Consider the following 6,898-nt stretch of genomic DNA (forward strand, 5'->3'; position numbering starts at 1 on the left):
GGGCTAGAGCTAGGGTTAGGGTTCGGGTTAGCGTTAGGGTTAGGGGTACATTTAGGGTTAGGTTTAGGGTTAGGGCTAGGGCTAGGGTTAGGGTTAGGGTTAGGGGATAGTGTTAGGGTTAGGGTTAGGGTTAGGGATAGGGGTAGGGTTAGGGGTAAGGGTAGGGTTAGGATTAAGGTAAGGGTTGGGGTAGGTTTAGGGTTAGGGTTAGGGGTAGAGTTAGTTTTAGGGTTAGGTTTAGGGTTAGGTGTAGGGTTACGGTTAGGGTTCGGGTTAGGGTTAGGGGTAGGGGTAGGGTTAGGGGTAGGGGTAGGGGTAGGGTTAGGATTATGGGTAGGGTAGGTGTAGGGGTAGGGTTAGGGCTAGGGCTAGGGTTAGGATTAGGGTTCGGGGTAGGGTTAGGGTTAGAGTTAGTGGTAGGTGTAGGTTTAGGGTTAAGTGTAGGGTTTGAGTTAGGGATAGGGTTAGGGTTAGGGTTAGGTTTAGTTCTAGGTTTAGGGTTAGGGGTAGAGTTAGGGTTAGGGTTAGGGTTAGGGTTTTATGGTTAGGTTAAGGGTTAGGGTTACGGTTTTAGGGTTAGGGTTATGGTTAGGGGTAGGGTTCAGGGTAGGGTTAGGGCTAGGTCTAGATTTAGCTTTAGTGTTACGGCTAGGGCTAGGTCTAGCTTTAGGGTTAGTGTTAGGGTTAGGGCTAGGGCTAGGGTTAGGTTTAGGGTTAGGGTTAGGGTTAGGGCTAGAGCTAAGGTTAGGGTTAGGGTTAGTGTTAGGTTTAGGGGTATGTTTAGGGTTAGGTTTAGGGTTAGGGCAAGGGCTAGGGCTAGGGTTAGGGTTAGTGTTAGGGTTAGGGTTAGGGCTAGGACTAGGGTAAGGATTAGGGATAGAGTGAGGGCTAGGATTATGGTTAGGATTAGGGTTAGGGGTAGGGCTAGGGCTAGGGCTAGGGTTAGGGTTAGGGTTAGGGCAAGGGATAGGGTAGGGTTAGGGTTAGTGTTAGGGTTAGGGCTAGGTCTAGGGTAAGGGTTAGGGATAGGGTTAGGGCTAGGGTTAGGGTTAGGGTTAGGGGATTGGTTAGGGTTAGGGTTAGATGTAGGGATAGGGTTAGGGTTAGGGGTAGTGGTAGGGGTAGGGTTAGGGTTAGTGTTAGGGTTAGGGGTAGTGTTAAGTTTAGGGTTAGGCGTAGCGGTAGGGGTAGTGGTAGGGTTAGGAGTAGGGGTAGGGGTAGGGTTAGGGTTAGGGTTAGGGCTAGGGCTAGGGTTAGGTTTAGGTGTAGGGTTAAGTTTAGGGGTAGGTTTAGGGTTAGGTTTAGGGTTAGGGTTAGGGGTAGGGGGAGGGTTAGGGTAAGGTTTAGGGTTAGGGTTAGGGCTAGGGTTAGAGTTAGGGTTAGGGGATAGGGTTAGGGTTAGGGTTAGGGGTAGGGTTAGGGTTAGAGTTAGGTTTAGGATTAGGGTTAGGGGTAGGGGTAGGAGTAGGATTAGGGGTAGTGGTAGAGTTAGGTTTAGGGTTAGGGTTAGGGTTAGCGTTAGGGTTAGGGGTACGTTTAGGGTTAGGGTTAGGGTTAGGGCAAGGGCTAGGGCTAGGGTTAGGGTTAGTGTTAGGGTTAGGGGTAGGACAAGGGTAAGGTTTAGGGATAGGGTTAGGGCTAGGATTAGGGTTAGGATTAGGGGTAGGGGTAGGGGTAGGGGTAGGGCTAGGGTTAGGGTTAGGGTTAGGGTAAGGGCTAGGGCTAGGGTTAGGGTTAGTGTTAGTTTTAGGGCTAGGTCTAGGGTAAGTGTTAGGGATAGGTTAGGGCTAGAGGTAGGGTTACGTTTAGGGTTAGGGTTAGGGTTAGGGTAAGGGTTACGGTTAGGGTTAGTGCTAGGGTTAGGATTAGGGTTAGGGGATAGGGTTAGGGTTAGGGTTAGGCTTAGGGAGAGGGGTAGGGTTAGTGTTAGGGTTAGGGTTAGGGGTAGGGTTAGGGTTAGGGTTAGGGTTAGGGTTAGGGATTTAGGGTTAGGGTTAGAGTTAGGGTTAGGGGTAAGGTTATGGTTAGTGTTAGGGGTAGGGGTAGGGGTCGGGTTAGGGTTAGGGTTTGGGGTAGGGGTAGGGGTACGGTTATTGTTAGGGGTAGGGTTAGGGTTAGGGGTAGAGCTAGGGCGCTGTTTAGGGTTAGGGTTATGGTTAGGGTTAGCATTAGCGCTAGGGCTAGGGTTAGAGTTAGGGTTAGGTTTATGGCTAGAGCTAGGGTCTGTTTAAGGGTTAGGGTTAGGGTTAGTGTTAGGGTTAGTGTTAGGGGTAGGGGTAGCCTTAGGTTTAGTGTTAGGGTTAGGGTTAGGGTTAGGATTACGGTTAGGGTTAGGGCTAGGGTTAGGTTTAGGGTTAGGGTTAGGGCTAGAGCTAGGGTTAGGTTAAGGGTTAGCGTTATGGTTAGGGGTACGTTTAGGGTTAGGTTTAGGGTTAGGGCTAGGGCTAGGGTTAGGGTTAGGTTTAGGGGATAGTTTTAGGGTTAGGGTTAGGGTTAGGGATAGGGGTAGGGTTAGATGTAAGTTTAGGGTTAGGATTAGGGTAAGGGTTGGGGTAGCTTTAGTGTTAGGTTTATGGGTGGAGTTAGGTTTAGGTTTAGGTTTAGGGTTAGGGGTAGGGTTAGGGTTAGGGTTCGGGTTAGGGTAGGGATAAGGGTAGGGATAGGTTTTGGGTTAGGGTTAGGGTTAGGGGTATGGGTAGGTTTAGGGGTAGGGTTAGGATTAGGGGTTGGGTTAGGTGTAGGGGTAGGGTTAAGGCTAGGGTTAGGTTTAGGGTTTGGGGTAGGGTTAGGGTTAGAGGTAGGGGTAGGGGTAGTGTTAGGGTTAAGTGTAGGGTTTGGGTTAGGGATAGGGTTAGGGTTAGGGTTAGGTTTAGGGCTAGGGTTAGGGTTAGGGGTAGAGTTAGGGTTAGGGTTAGGGTTTTAGGGTTAGTTAAGTGTTAGGGTTACGGTTTTAGGGTTAGGGTTATGGTTAAGGGTAGGGTTCGGGGTAGGGTTAGGGGTAGGTCTAGGTTTAGGGTTAGGGTTAGGGCTAGCACTAGGTCTAGCGTTAGGGTTAGGGTTAGGGTTAGGGCTAGGGCTAGGGTTAGGTTTAGTGTTAGGGTTAGGGCTAGAGCTAGGGTTAGGGTTAGGTTTAGCGTTAGTTTTAGGGGTACGTTTAGGGTCAGGTTTAGGTGTAGGGCAAGGGCTAGGGCTAGGGTTAGGTTTAGTGTTATGGTTAGGGCTAGGACTAGGGTAAGGGTTAGGGATAGGGTGAGGCCTGGATTAGTGTTAGGATTAGGGTTAGGGGTAGGTCTAGGGCTAGGGTTAGGGTTTGGGTTAGGGCAAGGGCTAGGTCTAGGTTTAGGGTTAGTGTTAGGGTTAGGGCTAGGTCTAGGGTAAGGGTTAGGGATAGGGTTAGGGCTAGAGTTAGGGTTACGTTTAGGGTTAGGGTTAGGGTTAGGGTAAGAGTTACGGTTAGGGTTAGGGCTAGGGTTAGGGTTAGTGTTAGGGGATAGGGTTAAGTTTAGGGTTATGGGTAGGGGTAGGGTTAGATTTAGGGTTAGGTTTAGGGGTAGGGTTAGGGTTAGGGTTAGGGTTAGGGGTAGGGGTAGGTTTGGGGTTAGGATTTTAGGTTTAGGGTTAGAGTTAGGGTTAGGGGTAGGGTTAAGGTTAGGGTTAGGGGTAGGGGTAGGGTTAGGGGTAGGGTTAGGGTTTGGGGTAGGGGTAGGATTATGGGTAAGGGTAGGGTTAGGATTAGGGTAAAGGTTGGGGTAGGTTTAGGGTTAGGGTTAGGGTTAGAGTTAGGTTTAGGGTTAGGTTTAGGGTTAGGGGTAGGGTTAGGGTTAGGGTTCGGGTTAGGGTAGGGATAAGGGCAGGGATAGGTTTTGGGTTAGGGTTAGGGTTAGGGGTAGGGTTATGGTTAGGGGTAGGGTTAGGATTAGGGGTAGGGGTAGGGGTAGGGGTAGGGTTAGGGCTAGGGTTAGGGTTAGGGTTTGGGGTAGGGTTAGGGTTAGAGGTAGGCATAGGGGTAGGGTTAGGGTTAAGTGTAGGGTTTGGGTTAGGGATAGGGTTAGGGTTAGGGTTAGGTTTAGGGCTAGAGTTAGGGTTAGGGGTAGAGTTAGGGTTAGGGTTAAGGTTTTAGGGTTAGGTCAAGGGTTAGGTTTACGGTTTTAAGGTTAGGGTTATGGTTAGGGGTAGGGTTCGGGGTAGGGTTAGGGGTAGGTCTAGGTTTAGGGTTAGGGTTAGGGCTAGCGCTAGGTCTAGGGTTAGGTTAGGGTTAGGGTTAGGGCTAGGGCTAGGGTTAGGTTTAGGGTTAGGGTTAGGGCTAGAGCTAGGTTTAGGGTTGGGTTTATCGTTAGTTTTAGGGGTACGTTTAGGGTCAGGTTTAGGGTTAGGGCAAGGGCTAGGGCTAGGGTTAGGGTTAGTGTTAGGGTTAGGGCTAGGACTAGGGTAAGGGTTAGGGGTAGGGTGAGGCCTGGATTAGGGTTAGGATTAGGGTTAGGCGTAGGTCTAGGGCTAGGGTTAGGGTTTGGGTTAGGGCAAGGGCTAGGTCTAGGGTTCGGGTTAGTGTTAGGGTTAGGGCTAGGTCTAGGGTAAGGGTTAGGGATAGGGTTAGGGCTAGAGGTAGGGTTACGTTTAGGGTTAGGGTTAGGGTTAGGGTTAGGGTTAGGGTAAGAGTTACGGTTAGGGTTAGGGCTATGGTTAGGGTTAGGTTTAGGGGATAGGGTTAAGGTTAGGGTTATGGGTAGGGGTAGGGTTAGATTTAGGGTTAGGTTTAGGGGTAGGGTTAGGGTTAGGGTTAGGGTTAGGGTTAGGGATAGGGGTAGGATTAGGGGTAGGGGTAGGATTAGGGGTAAGGGTAGGGTTAGGATTAGGGTAAGGGTTGGGGTAGGTTTAAGGTTAGGGGTAGGGGTAGAGTTAGGTTTAGGGTTAGGTTTAGGGTTAGGGGTAGGGTTAGGGTTAGGGTTCGGGTTAGGGGTAGGGATAAGTGTAGGTATAGGATTTGGGTTAGGGTTAGGGTTAGGGGTAGGGTTAGGGTTAGGGGTAGGGGTAGGGTTAGGATTAGGGGTAGGGGTAGGTGTAGGGGTAGGGTTAGGGCTAGGGTTAGGGTTAGGGTTTGGGGTAGGGTTAGGGTTAGAGGTAGTGGTAGGTTTAGGGTTAGTTTTAGGGTTAAGTGTAGGGTTTGAGTTAGGGATAGGGTTAGGGTTAGGGTTAGGTTTAGTTCTAGGGTTAGGGTTAGGGGTAGGGTTAGGGTTAGTGTTAGGGGTAGTGTTTTAGGGTTAGGTTAAGGGTTAGGGTTACGGTTTTAGGGTTAGGGTTATGGTTAGGGGTAAGGTTCGGGGTTGGTTAGGGTTAGGGTTAGGGTTAGGGTTAGGGGTAGGGTTAAGTTTAGGGTTAGGCGTAGCGGTAGGGGTAGGGTTAGGGTTAGGATTAGGGGTAGGGGTAGAGTTAGGTTTAGGGTTAGGGCTAGGGCTAGGGTTAATTTTAGGTTTAGGGTTAAGGTTAGGGGTAGGGGTAGGGGTAGGGCTATGGTTAGGGTTAGGCTTAGGGCAAGGGCTAGGGCTAGGGTTAGGGTTAGTGTTAGGGTTAGGGCTAGGTCTAGGTTAAGTGTTAGGGATAGGGTTAGGGCTAGAGGTAGGGTTACGTTTAGGGTTAGGGTTAGGGTTAGGGTTAGGGTAAGGGTTATGGTTAGGGTTAGGGCTAGGGTTAGGGTTAGGGTTATGGGATAGGGTTAGGGTTAGGGTTAGGCTTAGGCTTAGGGGATAGGGTTAGGGTTAGGGTTATGGTTAATGGTATGGGTAGGGTAAGGTTTAGGGTTAGGGGTAGGGGTAGGGGTAGGGTTAGGGTTAGGGTTACGGTTAGGGGTAGGGTTAGGGTTAGGGTTAGGGGTAGGGGTAGCGTTAGGGTTAGGGTTAGGGTTAGGGGTAGGTTTAGGGGAAGGGTTAGGGTTAGGGTTAGGGCTAGGGCTAGGGTTAGGTTTAGGGTTAGGGGTAGGGGTAGGTTTAGGGTTAGGTTTAGGGTTAGGGTTAGGGTTAGTGGTAGGGTTAGGTTTAGGTTTAGGGTTAGGGTTAGGGCTAGGGCAAGGGTTAGGTTTAGGGCTAGGTCTAGGGCTAGGGTTAGGGTTAGGGTTAGGTTTAGGGCTAGACCTAGGGTTAGGTTTAGGGTTAGGATTAGGGCTAGTGATAGAGTTAGGTTTAGGGTTGGTTTAGGGCTAGGGCTAGGGTTAGGGTTAGGGATAGAGTTACGGTTAGGGTTTTAGGGTTAGGGTTAGAGTTAGTGTTAGGGGTAGGGATAGGATTAGGGTTAGGGTTAGGGTTCGGATTAGGGGTAGGATTAGGGTTAGGGTAAGGGGTAGGGTTAGGGTTAGGGTTATTGTTAGGGGTAGGGTTAGGGTTAGGGTCAGGGGAAGGGTTAGGGTTAGGGTTAGGGGTGGAGTTAGTGTTAGGGATAGTGGTAGGGGTAGGTGTAATCTTTGGGTTAGGGTTAGGTTTAGGGTTAGGGTTAGGATTAGGGTTAGGGTTAGGTTTAGGGTTAGGGGTAGGGGTAGATGCAGGTTTAGGTGTTAGGCCTAGGGGTAAGGTTAGGGTTAGGGCTAGGGCTAGAGCTAGGGTCAGTTTTAGGGTTAGGTTTAGTGCTAGGGCAAGGGTTACAGTTAGGGTTATGGCTAGGGATAGGGTTAGGTTTAGGGCTAGGTTTAGGGTTAGGTTTAGGGCTAGGGCTAGGATTAGGGTTAGGGTTAGAGATAGGGTTAGGGTTTTAGGGTTAGTGTTAGTGTTAGCGTTAAGGGTAGGATTACGGGTAGGGGTAGGGGTAGGGTTAGGGTTAGGGTTAGAGTTAGGGTCAGGGTTAGGGTTAGGGTAAGGGCCAGGGTTAGGGTTATGGTTAGGCTTAGGGGTAGGTTAGGTTTAGGGTTAGGGTT

The sequence above is a fragment of the Megascapheus bottae genome, unplaced genomic scaffold, assembly GCF_031878675.1.
Source record: "Megascapheus bottae isolate mThoBot1 unplaced genomic scaffold, mThoBot2.hap1 HAP1_SCAFFOLD_78, whole genome shotgun sequence".
Taxonomy (NCBI): Eukaryota; Metazoa; Chordata; class Mammalia; order Rodentia; family Geomyidae; genus Megascapheus; species Megascapheus bottae.